This window comes from Procambarus clarkii, chromosome 14 (assembly GCF_040958095.1).
Source record: "Procambarus clarkii isolate CNS0578487 chromosome 14, FALCON_Pclarkii_2.0, whole genome shotgun sequence".
NCBI classification, from domain to species: domain Eukaryota; kingdom Metazoa; phylum Arthropoda; class Malacostraca; order Decapoda; family Cambaridae; genus Procambarus; species Procambarus clarkii.
The window spans coordinates 45787579-45804544 of NC_091163.1; the positions used below are offsets into that span (position 1 = coordinate 45787579).

Consider the following 16966-nt stretch of genomic DNA (forward strand, 5'->3'; position numbering starts at 1 on the left):
GGCGTTGACAGAGCAAGCATTGGAGGAGGTCTGCTCCGCCTGAGCTGTCAGGCGGGAGTTGCCACAAATATATTATTACCTATATAATTCAATGTTTTTGGTTTATTTTTTCTTAATTTTTTGCAGTAATATTATTCAATAGTGTGTAGTGTGATATATTTATATAATAAAATGTGTGAACTATTGCTATATACCATTGCATTGCCTGATATTGTTATATATTTAAGTGATGCTGTGTTCACAAGCCGAACAGCGGTGCTGTTAGCTTATGCTGCATGTACCAGCCTTGGTTGCTCACTCATTACTGAGGCTCTCACAGGAATGTTATCCACAATTTTTTTCCAAGATGGAGTCTATTTGCTATCGATCCTGGCTGGACTATATTTGCCCCTATCCCTTGCGGGGCATTAAAAATCATGTGCTAGACCCTCAATCGTAAATGTACGATGTGCGCCATTCTGTGACAGTTACTCCCATCGTATATGTATGTATTGCTAATATATGGGTTAATATAAGGGCTGGTTTTATATTTGCAGTTAATTGAATAAGGTCTTACTTATCATTGGGATAAGCTAGCTTAGTGAGCATCTGTCTGATGATATGGTGATTGTTCTTTGTCTATTCTGATAGATTTAATATTATCATTAAAGTTTGTTTCTGTTCTAATCAGTTCATGCACTACACTGGAGCAGTTCTCACCTTCTTGTTCTTCAGACAGATCAGCAGAACTGATGATGAGCAAATCATGGAGTTTTTGTTGATTCCTGTTGTCTTGAGAACATGAAACACTTATGAATTCATTACTACCTACTTAACTTCACATGCTGTATTGCATATTAACTCTTAAACTGCGCAACACAACAATAGCTGTGGTGAGTAACTATCGCAGAATTGTGCACCACAGCTATTGATGTGTTGGATTACCGCGCGCAAGATTTAAAAGTCCCGCGGCTACACGGGGTTTATATCTGCTTCCTCAGGGCTCTTGTAAACAGACTCCATTTAAAAGAAAAATTGTGTGCAACATTGCAAGGTGTGAGAGCCTCAGTACTGACTGAGCAACCAAGGCTGGCGCATGCAGCATGAGCTAACACCATTGCTGTTCAGCTTGTAACTACAGCATCGCCTAAAAATGTAAAAATATACATGTAACTGGTATTATTTAGCAATGATAGTATTACAGAAGACCCCTGACTGATAAAAATGACCAGGATTCTGATAATAGCAGGATTGTTGTGATAATTAGCTCTGTGCGTAGTATTGTGGGAGGAGTAATGCTGAGGGAGGGAGATAACGTTGTTTGCTAACTGTGTGGTCACCTGTTATTGTCTGCACTCACCATACCAGCTCAGTGGTTCTCTGTGGTGAAGACAAATGTACATACTTATATATAATGTGTGTATTAGTGTAATAACAACTAAAGGAGCATGTTGGGAGGAGTCATTTTGGTGAGGGAGAGGCATCATCTGCATGACTTGTCATGCTATGTAGAGTGGACACTATGCTCTTTGGGCACCATACCAGCTTAGTTGTACAGTTATGGTGAATAAAACATGTAGATACTTATATAGCGCACCACTTGGTTTCCGAACCCCTTGAGGACGAGACCCGTCAGTTATCATGTACGTTCGTAAATGAGAAATGAAGGAAAATGGAGAGAAAAACCAAAACCTGTGTTGGTGAGTGTATTTATTTATTTATTTATTTATTTATTTATTTATTTATTTATGCATATACAAGAATGTACATAAGGAATGTGAGGATACAAATATGGTAATTACAGTCTTGTAAAGCCACTAGCACGCGCAGCGTTTCGGGCAGATTAATATACCCGAGTCTTGTCTCCCTTTATTCGTAACCTTTGTGTACCCGAGTCTTGTCTCCCCTTACTCGTAACCTTTGTGTACCTGAGTCTTGTCTCCCTTTATTCGTAACCTTTGTGTACCCGAGTCTTGTCTCCCCTTACTCGTAACCTTTGTGTACCTGAGTCTTGTCTCCCTTTATTCGTAACCTTTGTGTACCCGAGTCTTGTCTCCCCTTACTCGTAACCTTTGTGTACCTGAGTCTTGTCTCCCTTTACTCGTAACCTTTGTGTACCTGAGTCTTGTCTCCCCTTACTCGTAACCTTTGTGTACCTGAGTCTTGTCTCCCTTTACTCGTAACCTTTGTGTACCTGAGTCTTGTCTCCCCTTACTCGTAACCTTTGTGTACCTGAGTCTTGTCTCCCCTTACTCGTAACCTTTGTGTACCTGAGTCTTGTCTCCCCTTACTCGTAACCTTTGTGTACCTGAGTCTTGTCTCCCCTTACTCGTAACCTTTGTGTACCTGAGTCTTGTCTCCCCTTACTCGTAACCTTTGTGTACCTGAGTCTTGTCTCCCTTTACTCGTAACATTTGTATACCTGAGTCTTGTCTCTTCTTATTCTTAACATTTGTATACCTGAGTCTTGTCCCTTCTTATTCTTAACCTTTGTATACCTGAGTCTTGTCCCTTCTTATTCTTAACCTTTGTGTACCTGAGTCTTGTCCCTTCTTATTCTTAACCTTTGTAAAGAACTCAAAGAAAGTTTTTAATGTCTTCATCAGCGAGGTTCCTAATTCCCAGGATTGTCTGTCATTCTTCTCTGTTCATAAGTTTGTATGTTCAGTACTGAACTGTTGTGCTCTGGGATGTTTGTCAGAATATTAACCCAGCTCTGTGATGTTTGTCAGAATATTAACCCAGCTCTGTGATGTTTGTCAGAATATTAACCCAGCCCTGTGATGTTTGTCAGAATATTAACCCAGCTCTGTGATGTTTGTCAGGTTATTAACCCAGCTCTGTGATGTTTGTCAGGTTATTAACCCAGCCCTGTGATGTTTGTCAGGTTATTAACCCAGCTCTGTGATGTTTGTCAGAATATTAACCCAGCTCTGTGATGTTTGTCAGGTTATTAACCCAGCCCTGTGATGTTTGTCAGGTTATTAACCCAGCTCTGTGATGTTTGTCAGGTTATTAACCCAGCTCTGTGATGTTTGTCAGGTTATTAACCCAGCCCTGTGATGTTTGTCAGGTTATTAACCCAGCTCTGTGATGTTTGTCAGAATATTAACCCAGCTCTGTGATGTTTGTCAGAATATTATCCCAGCCCTGTGATGTTTGTCAGAATATTAACCCAGCCCTGTGATGTTTGTCAGAATATTACCCCTCCCCGCTCAGCTCGTTGTCGCCGTGTGGGGGCTTAGTGGGCGGCTGCCGGAGTGTGATGCTCCTTGGGACAGTCCTCTGTCCTTTTCTAGCCTTGTGCTCCTGCTGTCGTCCTCTCCAATTCTGCTGGGCATCTTTTCCTTTTCCTTCTGTTTCGTTTTTCTCCCCCCTCTTCTCCTATCTGCTTGCCGTTTCCTACCGACCTTTTGCTCGTTCTGGTTCTTCCCTTGGACCTCTTCTATTTTGACGCCCGGGTGCTTGAGGAGGCATACTCATGCACCCGTAGAACTGCAGTACCCGACGTCGAGAGCGAGGGGAACCTTTTATTGTCAATCCCCACTTCGTCACTGAACCCGATCTCGACGGACTGTCGGTTTCTTAAGGTGGCGTTTGTGGGGCGTATACTCGCGACGCACCCCTAGGAGGCCCCGACAAGATCGGCGATAGCTTCTTGTTGGGTGTCCTGCCTCTAATTGTGGCTCCATGGTGGGTGTGGGGGCACATTCGTGAGTGAATTCTTTCTTTCGTCAAGATGATTACCCCTGCTTCGGCTTCTTCTGGTTTACCTTCTCAGGCTCGTGGGGTGGGCGACCAAGCCCCCGAGTCGGTCCGTATTGGAAGACCGGGCTCTGTAGCCTCCGCTGCATTGGGCCCCGACCTTGCTCCTCCTTTGGCCTCTCTGACTCCTTCCTCTGGCTCCCCTCCCTCCTCTGAGGTTGGGTCGAGCCCCAAGCCCCCAGTGGTGACTACCTCGTCCCCTGGCGCGGCTCCTTCTCTAGTTGTAACTACTGCGCCTTTTAACCCCTCTCTCTCTGGGGGTTCTCACCGCCGTCCTCGTCACGGCCGCCCTCGCTCGATTCCTTCCAGTTCTGCTACCTATCAAGCCTTGTTTGGTCCCGCTTCGTGGGCCAAATATTTTGATCTCCTCCCTCTTGATTCTGCGCCTCCTGACGATTTCTCCCTCCATCGACATCTCATTGATTCCGTGGATGCCTCCATTACTTTCAACCCCACTCGTCTCGGTACACGTGTCGTTGCTGCTCCTTCTCAGGATGCTGCTTCCCGCTTGGCTGCCTTATCCTGCCTTGGCGAGACCCCCGTTCGGGTCTCGAAGAACGTTCAGTTGAATGCCAGTGTTGGCACTATTTTGCTCCCGCCCCATGTTGCGACCGGTGTTCGGGACCTGCGCGACTGCCACGACGATATTCGACATATCCTCGCTGCCCAGGGCCACTCTATTCTCCAGGTGGACACGTTTACTCGTCCCCCTCGTGGTAGTCGCCGTCAACCCCTCCGGGTTGTGAAGATTACCTTTGATGGTAGGACCCTTCCACCCTCTGTCATTCTTGCTGGTGCCAGGTGCTCTGTCCAGGAGTACATTCCTTCTCCTCGGCTCTGCAACAAGTGCTGGAGGTTTGGGCATGGTGCCCTCCGCTGCTCCGGGACTGTCTCTCTCTGTCCTTTGTGTGGTGGCGAAGGTCACTCTAAGTCGGAGCGCGCTTCTCCCCAGGCTCGTTGCCTCAACTGCGGTGAGGCCCATCCTACCTTCTCCCGTGCGTGTGTCCATTACAAGCTTGAGGCAGCCGTCCTCAACTTGAAGCACCGGGAGCGTTTATCTTTTCCTGAGGCGAGGCGCCAGGTTCGCCGGCTCCCGCCTTATGCTAATGTCTCTTATGCTCGCGTGTTGCGCTCTTCCTCTCCTCGTCCTTCCCGCCTTCCTCAGACTCACAACCGTTTCCGGGCCTTGGACCCTGATGCGCCCACTGCCCCCTCCTCTGTCCCTTTGGGTTCTCTCCCGAAGGATCCTCCTCCTGGTCCTCTGTCTGGGGTTCCCCTTCCTTCTACCCGGTCTGTCGTGTCTTCTGTGTCTTCTTCCTCGTCCCCCTCCGATCCTCCTTCCCATCCTCTTCCTCCATCTATCGGCTCTCCCCGCCGCCTGTCGGTGCGGGCGGATGTCCATCGCTCTCCTAACGGCCGTCGTGTGTGCTCTCGTTCGGCTTCTCCTGTTGAGACACTGGAATCCGTTGCCCGGTACGTAGTTGCTGGGACACCGGTCTCTTTAAGTCAGAAGCGTAAGCCTGGCTCCTCTCCTTCCTCTTCCCCGGCGGGTAAGAAGGCTTCGCTTTCTTCCTCAGCTCCTCCTTCTGGCTCTGTTGCTCCTTCCCCTCCCGTTTCAGTGCTTGCGCCCCCTGTTCCTGCTATGGAGGTTTCTTTGGCCCCTGCTTCCCTTTCGGTTGCTGCTCTTGCTGGGGTGCGCTCCTCTCTTTCTACTCCCCCTCTTCCTGCTGCTGTCCTTGACTGCTCCTCTCCGTTGTCTCCTCCTCCTCCTCCTCCTCCTCCTCCTCCTCCTCCTCCTCCTCCTCCTCCGGACCCTGCCCGCCCACCTCTGATCTGTTCTCCCGTTTCCTTCCCTCCGTCTTTGCTCAGTTTACCCATGCCCCCTAACCCTGACTTTGCTGACCCTGATCCCGACCCTGATATTCTTTAACGTGCTCTGTTGGTCTTTCGCCTTTGTTTCTTCCTTGTTCTCTGTTTTTGTCCTTTCTCTTCTCGTCGTTGTCCATTCTTCAATGGAACGTTCGAGGTTATTACGCCAATTTCCTCGAACTCCAACTTCTGGTTTCGCGGTTTTCGCCCCTTTGTGTCTGTCTCCAGGAGCCAATGCTTGGTGCTCGTCCTGGTCGTTTTCGTGGCTATTCCTTTCTCTCCCCCCCCCCAGCCATTACTGGGGCTTCTAATTCTTCTGCTCTCTTGATTCGGGCTGATGTTCCCTTTGTTCCTTTACTTTTTCCTTTGCCTCTCCATTGTTCTGCTGCTCGTATCTTTGTGGGGAAATGGTACACAGTTTGTTCCATTTATCTCCCCCCGAGTGTCCCGCTCTCTCTTCCTGATTTGCAACACCTCCTAGACTCCTTGCCGGAGCCTGTGCTCCTGCTGGGTGACTTCAATTGTCGTCATTCTCTTTGGGGTGACGTTCTGACGAATACCCGGGGTCGCCTCCTTGAGCCGTTTCTCCTCTCTTCTTCCCTGTCTCTTCTGAATTCTGGTGAGCCCACTCATTTGGACTCTCGAACTCGCACCCTTTCTTGTCTTGATCTTTCTCTCTGCTCTTCTTCTCTTTACTTAGATTTCACGTGGCAGGTTCTTGATGACCTCCATGGAAGTGATCATTTCCCCATCCTTGTTTCCTTTTTCTCTTTTCGCCCTTCCCTCTCTTTCCCTAGGTGGCAGTTTGCTAAGGCGGACTGGACCCTATTTTCCCTCAGTGCTACTCTCTCTGACCTCTCCCTTCTGCCCCTCTCTCGCGCTCTCCTCCTTTTTCATGACACTGTCTTCGACGCTGCCCTCCGCTCTATTCCTCGCTCTTCCTCTCGGGGTCCACGGAAGTGCGTTCCCTGGTGGAATGCGGACTGTGCTCGGGCTGTCCGCTGTAAGCGTGCAGCCTGGAAGAAGCACCGCCGTAGGCAGACGACCGATTCTTTTCTTTTCTTTCGGAAAGCGAGTGCGGTGGCCCGTAGGGCCATCCGTACGGCTAAACGTGAATGTTGGGCATCTTATGTCTCGACAATTACGTCCGAAACCCCTCTGGCCCAGATCTGGAAGCGTATCCGCAAGATAGCGGGTAAGTTCGTTCCCGATGTTTCACCGGTCCTTCACCTCCATGATACTCTTGTGGCGGACCCGTTGCAGGTCGCTTCCGAACTGGGTTCCCACTTTTCTTCTGTTAGCTCTGGTCTTCATCTTCCCCAATCTTTCCTTCTTCGTAAACCTGTCCTTGAGTCTCGTCCTTTAGATTTCTGCACTCATCTTCAGCTTCCCTATAATGATCCCTTCTCTCTCTCTGAACTTCGTTCTGCCCTGGCCCTCTGCGGTTCTACGGCGGCGGGCTCCGATGGTATTCATTATGAGATGCTTCGCCATCTCCCTCCGAGCACGTCTCAGTATTTACTGAGTCTGTATAATCGGATCTGGGAGTCGTCGTCAGTCCCTGAGGACTGGCTCGATGCCGTTGTCCTCCCTGTTCGCAAACCGGGGTCTCTGGGTACTTCCCCTAAGGACTTTCGCCCTATTGCTCTCACAAGTTGTGTCTGCAAACTCTTTGAACGTATGGTTAACGTTCGTCTGATGTGGTTCCTGGAACACCATCACCTCCTCTCCCCTTCTCAATTTGGTTTCCGCAAGTGCCGCAGCACGACAGATGTCCTGGTGAACTTGGAGGTCTATATTCGTACTGCTTTTGCTGCAAAGACCTCCGTTGTTGCCGTCCTTTTTGACCTAGAAAAGGCTTACGACACCACTTGGCGTTATCATATCCTATCTCAACTTCATTCTTTTGGCCTTCGTGGTCATCTCCCTCTCTTTCTCCGCAGCTTCCTCTCCCGTCGTTCCTTTCGGGTGCGCCTTGGTACCGCTCTCTCTGCCTCTTTTCGGCAATACGAAGGTGTGCCCCAGGGTAGTGTTCTGAGCACTACTCTTTTTCTGGTTGCCCTCAATGGTCTTCTTTCCTCTCTTCCTTCTGGTGTCTTCTCCGCTCTCTATGTTGATGATCTTACCCTTTGCTGTCAGGGTGATGATTCGCCTCTCCTTCAGCGCCGGCTTCAACTTGCAATTGATGCCGTGTCGTCTTGGGCCACAGGTCATGGCTTCAAGTTCTCTACTTCTAAGACTTGTGCCATGACTTTTACGCGGAAACGGGTTGTTCTTCGTCCCTCTTTGTCACTTTATGGTCATCCCCTTGAATACAAAGATTCCGCGAAGCTTTTGGGGTTATTCCTTGACACTCGTTTGTCTTGGTCTCCCCATATCTCTTACCTCCGTGTTGAGTGCTCTAAGGCCCTTACCCTCCTTCGGGTCTTGTCCCATACTTCTTGGGGGGCAGATAGGCGCACTCTCCTTGCTTTACATTCCTCTCTCGTCCTGTCTAAGCTCGATTATGGTTGCCCTGCTTACTCGTCTGCTTCTCCTTCTACTCTTCGCCGTCTTGATGCTTTGCACCATACTGGGTTGCGCTTCAGTTCTGGTGCCTTTCGTTCGACTCCCGTCCTTAGCTTGTATGTTGACACTGGCTTCCTGTCTCTCCAGGACCGCCGTGATCGCTACTGTCTTCGCTATCTTGCGCGGTCCTTGCAACATCCTTCCTCTCGCCTCTGTCGTGCTTTAACTTTTACCCCTCCTGCGGTTCCTGTTCCTCTTCACCACCTCCCTCTTTCTGTCCGGTTATCTCGCCTACAGGATTCTCTTTCCGTTCGTATTTCTGATGTTTCTCTTCGTGTTGTTCCTTCTTTGCCCCCGTGGAGGGTCCCTCTTCCGCGGTTTTGTACATCCTTGACTCGTATCACTAAAGCTTTTACCCCTCCTACGGTTCTAAAACGCCTTTTCCTCGAGCACTTTTCTTCTCACTCCCGCTCCGTTTCTGTCTTCACCGATGGGTCTAAGTCAGCGGACGGTGTTGGCTACTCTGTTGTTTTTCCTGATCGCACTTATATGTGTCGCTTGCCTCCGGAGACTAGCATCTTTACAGCGGAACTTTATGCTATTCTCTATGCTCTTCGTGTCCTGCTTTCTCGTTGTCAGTCTTCCTTTGTGGTTGTTGTTGACTCTCGTAGTGCCCTCATGGCTCTCGGGTGCTTTAATCCAGTTCATCCAGTAGTTGTCGAGATCCAGCATTGGCTGTTTCTCGTTCACAGTAAATTTAAGTCGGTTGAGTTTTGTTGGGTTCCCAGCCATATTGGCGTGTCTTTAAATGAGCGTGCGGATGCTGCCGCTAAGGAAGCTGTCCGCTCTTGTCCCATCTCTCGTAAAGGCATTCCGTATTCCGACTTTTACCCGGTTATCCATTCCTCAGTCCTTACCCGTTGGCAGGCTTCTTGGTTGTCTGTTACTGGTAACAAGCTACGTACTCTTAAATGTTGTGTTTCCTCGTGGCCGTCCTCCTTCCACCGTAACCGGCGGTGGGAAACAGCTCTGGCGAGGTTGCGTATTGGCCATACTCGCTTAACCCATGGTCACTTGGAGCGCCGCCCTGCTCCTTATTGTCCTAGTTGCATTGTCCCTCTTACGGTCGTGCATGTCCTTCTTGAATGTCCTGACTTCCAGGACGAGCGTGTGTCTTGCTTTCCGACCGCCCCTCGCGGTCACCTGTCCCTCGATAGAATTCTTGGTGACTCGGATACTTTTGATATCGTTCGCCTTATGCGTTTTTGTTCTCGTATTGGCATCCTTGGTGATATTTAGCGCCCTCTGATTATTTTGCGTATTTGATGGTGCTACATAGCCTTCCCGGTTTGGTGCCTTCTTTTGATAATTACTTACTTACTTGTCAGAATATTAACCCAGCTCTGTGATGTTTGTCAGAATATTAACCCAGCTCTGTGATGTTTGTCAGAATATTAACCCAGCTCTGGGATGTTTGTCAGAATATTAACCCAGCTCTGTGATGTTTGTCAGGTTATTAACCCAACCCTGTGATGTTTGTCAGAATATTAACCCAGCTCTGTGATGTTTGTCAGAATATTAACCCAGCTCTGTGATGTTTGTCAGAATATTAACCCAGCTCTGTGATGTTTGTCAGAATATTAACAAAATTTTCCTCGTAAGAAATAATGGAAATTGAATTAATCCATTCCAGACTCCCCAAAAAATTTACTTCAAAGTAAATTTTATACCTAATTCACCAAAATCTTCAGTACTAATGTACAAGTTATTACCTATACTGATAACTCTTGCCGACTTCTCTGGGGTACACACTCTCTGGCACGTTTTGCTTGCATTCTACTAGGACCTGCTTTTGGCTCACAGCTTGCTTGTCTTACTAAGAATCTGTCTAAATACACTTGTTTTTCTCTACATTTTAACACTTGTCTGTAGTAAGACATCACATTGTCATGTAAGCACTGGGCTGTTCAGCCTCCAAATATGGCACCGTGCGTAGGAAATAAATGCTCGTGAATTTTGTATTTATTTTTAATCTGTTAAAAACCCTTCCCTGATTACAGAAATTTAAAAATTAACTCAAAATTGTATTTACTTTGGCCTCAATGGGATCTTCAAAATGGCCTGTAACATCATCAATTGGGGGTCACTCGCCATTTTCAAGATGCGCCAGTTGCAACAAATATATTTTTGTTCATTTTTTGCACACAGTTCCAAATACATTTGTTTTGTTTTTTCTTGCCAATCCTATGTATAATTAACACGTACACAATTTTATGGTAGTAGAACATCCGTGTAATGTGATGTAACAAGACACTGTTACATGCATCACACCTGTGTTCACATATATTGCTCATATATCCAATGTTTCATGTTCATTTATTTATATTTACACACTGTACACTGTCACACACTATATTCACTCACCATCAACACACTCAGAACTCCGAGAGTGTGAGCTGCCACACCCAGCCAGTCCTCCCTCACTCCTCCAACATCACACTCACCATCATTCCTCCTCCCACCATACTGTTATTGTTTTTATTACACTATTTACACATATTATGTATACCTATCTACATGTTTTGTTCACCATAACTATACAACTAAGCTGGTATTGTGTCGAAACAGCACAGTGGTCGCCATACACTACATGACAATTGACAATTGTCACACAGCAGACGACGACGCTATGAGTACAATGCCAACTCCCTCACCAAAATGGCTCCTCCCAACATACTCCTGTTGCTGTTATTACACTATATGCACACATTGTATATACCCATGTACATATGTGTTCACCATAGCGCACCACTAAGCTAGTATGGTGAGCAAAACAAGAGGGGCTGCCACACAGTGAGGCTACCTCTATTCCCTTCCTCCCTCACCAAAATTCCTCCTCCCACAATACTAAGCACAACGCTAATTATCACCACAATCTTGCTATTATCACAATGCTAGACACTAAATCCTGTAAATGAATAATTGACCACAAGTTTATTTTGTAAAGGAACATAAGAAGTCATTTGAAGATTCCTAGATGGACGAAATAATGCTGTGGTGCTGTGGTTAGCGCTGTGAACATCGTGAACAGCATTGATTCACTGATTTGATCATTGTACACAGTCATTATTACACTCAGGCTCTTCTGTAATACTATCATGGCTAAATAATACCAGTCACATATATATTTTGATATTATTAGGCAATGCTGTGGTCACAAGCTGAACAGCAGTGCTGTGAGCTCGTGCTGCGTGTGCCAGCCTTGGTTGCTCACTCAGTACTGAGGCTCTCACAACCAGGAATGTTGCCCACAATTTTTTTTTAATGGCGTCTGTTTACAAGAGCCCTGAGGAAGATGATGTGAACCCCACGTAGCCGCGGGAGTTTTGAATCATATGCTAAAAATATAAGATCCTAGAGACGCGTTGACACCCCCCCCCCCCCGTCGAGCGCCTGCAGGCGCGTTGTGCAGTTCAGTGGTTAATAGGTCAATGCAACGGCCTGCTACAGCTTTATCTGGGTGAGTTTTTTTTAACAAAACTTTGCAGTTCTTCCCATACTTCACCACTTTCTTAATGAGGAAGGGACATCCTCTACTGCCTCTACTCACAACTATTTTCTTAGGTTGAACCTTACCACTGACTTTCTTGGGACCCATGGGAAGATATATAATGCTTACTTTTATGTTCAAATACCAAAAAATAAAAAAAACACTGAAATTCTTTACAAAGAATTCGGGCGGGATTGTCACTAGGCGGGAGGCACGATCGCTGTGCCACCATGCGCTAGATTGGTCATACACGTATCAACAAACTCGTTTCCCGAGGCAAAGCCGTAACCCGATTCAAATTTTCTGAAGAAATTGGGCTCTTAACCTGAAAAGTTTGTAAATAGGGGCATTTGTAAGCCGAAGTGTCACTGTATGTCAGAAATGTTAGCCCAGCTTTGGAATATGTTTAACCCTGTCAGAAATGTTAGCTCTGCTCTGGGATACGTTTGCCAGAAATATTAACTCTGTTCTAGAATAATTAATATAAAGAAATTATGTTAATATAATATAATTTGTATCGGTGAATAAAATACTGTAATATTTTTTTCTGTGTAGAGTCATCTGGCTCCCTGGAGCTATCGGACTGATATATGCATATTAGTCCGGAGTCATCAGTCAATTGGAGTTCAGCCTACCGAGGACCATGAGCCAGAACCTGGCCCCCTCAGAAAGGCAAAGGGAGCAATGGCCTATGGAAACCACCATGTATTTGCGGGCATTCCATGTCTGCCATCGACCGGAGTTAGCACCCACAAAGGTAGGCATAACAAAACAAACCCCACATGGTAAGAAAAATTGCAACCGAAGCCCAAACAGTGAGGCAGAACTCCCCCTATCTATAGAAACAAGCAAACAAACAATTGTCAATTGTCATACACCGCCGCCATGCCACTTGTCCACGCAGCCCTCGCCTCCTCGGGAGTGGGAAGGGGGAGCTCATGACCCCAGTTCGTTGGCTGATGCTCTCCTGGGTGGTCATCGACTCTGGCCTCATTCTTTGGCAGTATTTGTACCTTGGTGGTGTATCTGCTGTTTGTGGTGTGGTGGCTAGGTGTAATTAGTGTACTTGGGTCTGCTGTTTGTGGTGTGGTGGCTAGGTGTAATTAGTGTACTAGGGTCTGCTGTTTGTGGTGTGGTGGCTAGGTGTAATTAGTGTACTTGGGTCTGCTGTTTGTGGTGTGGTGGCTAGGTGTAATTAGTGTACTTGGGTCTGCTGTTTGTGGTGTGGTGGCTAGGTGTAATTAGTGTACTTGGGTCTGCTGTTTGTGGTGTGGTGGCTAGGTGTAATTAGTGTACTTGGGTCTGCTGTTTGTGGTGTGGTGGCTAAGTGTAATTAGTGTACTAGGGTCTGCTGTTTGTGGTGTGGTGGCTAGGTGTAATTAGTGTACTGGGGCTGCATGGGCATAACCCTTAAGCTGTGCAAAACTTTATATGAAGTGAGACATTGAACTCGGTTTTTAAAATTTGCTGAAACTCTTTCAAATGTTTTTTGCATAATATACTAGGCAAATGCTCCAACTTTGTCTAAATGATACAAGTGTAACTTGAAAAGCAAGAAAAATACAAAATAATTATAAAATTGAATATTGAAAACTTCAAAATTTAAAATCGGCTGCAAAATATAAAATATCACCAGTTGTTCATTTGGTGTTGTTATGCTCTCAGAATAACATATGATCTTCATTTTCATATATTTAGAATATAGGTTTTCAGTATAGTTTACTGTAAAAAAAAAATTGTCAATATGGCATTTGAAATATGCGCAAATTTAGACAACAAAATTTTTTAACTCCAAACGTTTAGAGTTTATGAAAAATCAATTCTATAGGGATTGTAGAACAGACAACTGTGCACACTATATTTAAAAATGGTGAGAATTGGTCAGAAACTAGATTTTTGGATACTGAAGTAAGTTGAAATTCTAGTTATAGATATAATTGAAGTTGAAGTTATCGACAATGAATAAGGCAGTTTTAATTCTTGAATTTACTTGTATGTTTTAATAAACATTGTTTGGCATTCGTACTCGAATATGTGAAAGTTGTAGGTCAATATGTGTTGAAATGAAGTCAAGAAAAAATACCTCCCCCCCCCACAAAAAAACAAAAAAAAATATAGGGATAATTGTAATGATTTAGGGGATATATTTATGGTATAATATATATAAGTAAAAAATCCCTAATCGTCAAAACAACCTAAAAAAATAAGGAAAATAGTTTGAAATTTGTGAAAAAAAATCAGTCAAAAATTCAAATTTCCAAGTTGTGACTGATTTATTTGTTGACCAATATAATTGTGTCTTCACATAATTAGGGACGGGTAAGCACTCTGCACCATGTAAACGTTACAACAAATTCAAATAATAAACAAAGAAGAAAAAACTAAAAACCTAAAAAAAAAAAAAATCCCCTTAAAAAAAAATATTTTTTTGGCATTGTTTACAGTAAGTGATAATAAGATTGGTCAATGTATTTATATGATATATAGCAAAATAGAGCATAATAAGATAGTTACTCATTATTATTTATGTTATTATGTGTTAGTGAGCAATGCTATAAAGGCACCAGCTGCATATCCACTTTGTGAACACTTCTTACTACTATTATTCTTCTTTATGTGTGGGACAGGTGCTTGCATCTCTTTATTATTGTATTATCCATCACTTCCAGTTAACAGCAGCTCTTCTCCTTATCAACATCAATGTTGCTTTTTTTTTAATATTCGCCTAAAATCAATTTGTGAAAATATTTTTATAAAAGTTTCACAACGCTGAAGCCAATAAGTTGGAGATTTGTTTAACATTTTAAAGTAATTTTTACATAATTTGAATATTTTTTGCTTCCATGCCCCCTTAAGCTGGGCAGTTTAACCCCTAAGCTTCTCTGGGTTATTTGCCTTTCAACACCCACAGGTGCAAAAAAAAAAAAAATAAAAAAAAAAAAATTATTTTGTCTTATAAAAGTGTTCATTTGTGTTCCCTGATCATGGGAGAAAATAATAAAAAAATCATAAGTGGCACATTTTGGCTGCAATAGGGCGGGAAAGTCTGTCAAAAAACCAGCGTTGAATGTAATGAAACGCCATTTTCTGGGTGAGTCCCGGAGGCTCCCCAGAGCTATCCCAGGCTGATATGCTAATGTCAGACTTTGGCATCAGTCATGTGTATGGAGTTCTTAGGCCTACCGGGGACCACGGCCAGAACCTGGCCCCTTCAGAGAGGCAAGGGGAGCAATGGCCTATAGAAGCCCCCGTGTGGTTGGAAGCATTCTATGTCTGCCATCGACCGGAACAGGCACCCAGAAAGGTAAGCGCCCCAAAACAAACCCCTATTCTGGTTAAAATTGCTACCAAAAACCGAACTAGTGGATAGAACTCCCCAACCGAAAACAAGCAAACTAGTGTGACGTCACACACTGCCGCGCCGCTGTCTGCGCAGCTCCCCCCTCCCCGGGAGGGGGAAGGGGGAGCCCCAGACCCCCCACGCCGGCTATCCACACCTCAGTTCTTGAGGCTGGATGTCAAAAATGCAAAAAAACGCCGACCGGAGGGAGGGATGCCGGGGAGCCTCCGGGACTACCACTACCAATGCTCCCAGAATATTACATGACTGAGCTGTGTCATGCCACTATAGTGCCTACACTCTACATGCGATTTTATACGGTCTGGCTACACTGTCAGCCAGGCACTGGCTGTCGATTTTTGGATAAGTGTTGGGTATTGTTTGTGATATGTTGATTGGGCACTTTGCGTGCATCTTAACACTATCACTCACCGGGCAGGCGCGGAGTCAACTTAGGGGTCATGCACCGAGCGTTCGGGCGAGCGCGCGGTGACGCCTAAATGTGTATACTCGTTTCAGCTTTCTCACCTTAATTCTTGTGCTACGTCGCTCGTTTTGGTATCATTGTGTTTGCAATTAAATTCCCTACAGGCGTGTATAAATATAATGTCCAAAAGCCTGGCGTGACCCCCAACAGCAAAGCCTAAATTCGGCAAAAGTTACCCGTGAGCGCACAAAATCAGTAACATGTGCATACTCGTTCCATTTTTCTCACCTTAATTCTCGTGCTACGTCGCTCGTTTTGGTATCATTGTGTTCGCAATTAAATTCCCTACAGATGTGTATGAATATAATGTACAAAAGCTTGGAGTGCCTCCCCGCAGAAAAGCCTAAAGTTACCCATGAACGAGCACCAATTTGTACACTGCAACCTAATGTGTACTGTATACTCGTTCAATTTGATAACATCAAATTTCGTGTTACGTCTTTCATTTTGGTATCAAATTGTTTGCAATAAAAAGGCGCGTATTTTAAAACTAGTCCCATAATAATAGAGCAATAACTGGAATTTTAACAAATATTTTAATTCTGGAAGCTCATCATTACAAAATGATTTATATCTTTCCAGTGTTCTGACAAATTTTTGTGTTACATCTTTCATTTTGGTATCAAATTCTTCGGGACGTAAAGGCGCGCATTTTAAAACTAGTCCCAACATCATAGCACAATAAATAGAATTTTAACAAATATTTTAATATTTTAACCAAAAGCCTATTTATAATCTTTCAAGTGTTCGGACATCAAGTTTCATGTTATATCTTTCATTTTAGTATAGAGCACCACTTGGTTTCCGGACCCCTTTGGGACGAGACCCGTCGGTTAACATGTAAGTTCGTATACAAGAAATGGAGGAAAAAATAAACAAAATAAATAAAAAATGCGAAAAAATCTAGGGGGAAAATCGACAGGTTCATAGCGTAAATGCGACCGTATTTTGTTTGTACTCACCAATAATTGAAGTCCTGATCCGCTTATGTTGATGATCGATGTTGATGAAGCATAGTTATTCACATGGAAGAGGTGGTGGTGGATGTTGATGGTGTTGGGTTGACTGAAGTTGTTGGGTTGACAGGGTCAACATGCGATGAGTCAGGTGCAGGTGATGCAATGTGAGCTTTCTTGGAAGCCTTTGCAAAAGACTCTCTAATTGACATTTGTTTCATTCCCTTGGCTCTTGTTTTTAAAAACTTCATATACAAATTGTACTGAGTCATCATGTCCTTAATTTCAAACTCGCTGTTACTCGTGTCCATAAATGCCAGAATTTCTTCAAAATTTTTCTGAATTTTTTCCATATTACATTTTTCCTTTAACGTTTCTTCATCCTCTTCCTCTCCATCTTCTTCATTGCACTTTCTGGCTTTTTTGCTGTACATACTAATTCTATAATTTCATCATTAGTCATGTTTCGATTGTTTGGGGCTTCTTCATCAAAATCTATCCATCTATCTATG

The 16966-nt window shown here is 44.8% G+C and overlaps 1 protein-coding gene across 1 annotated transcript in view; it reads left to right on the forward strand.

Moving 5' to 3' along the window:
* Nucleotides 1-16966, forward strand: part of LOC138364627 (tripartite motif-containing protein 59-like) — a 101047-nt gene that overhangs the window by 47036 nt on the left and 37045 nt on the right. The window lies entirely within an intron of this gene.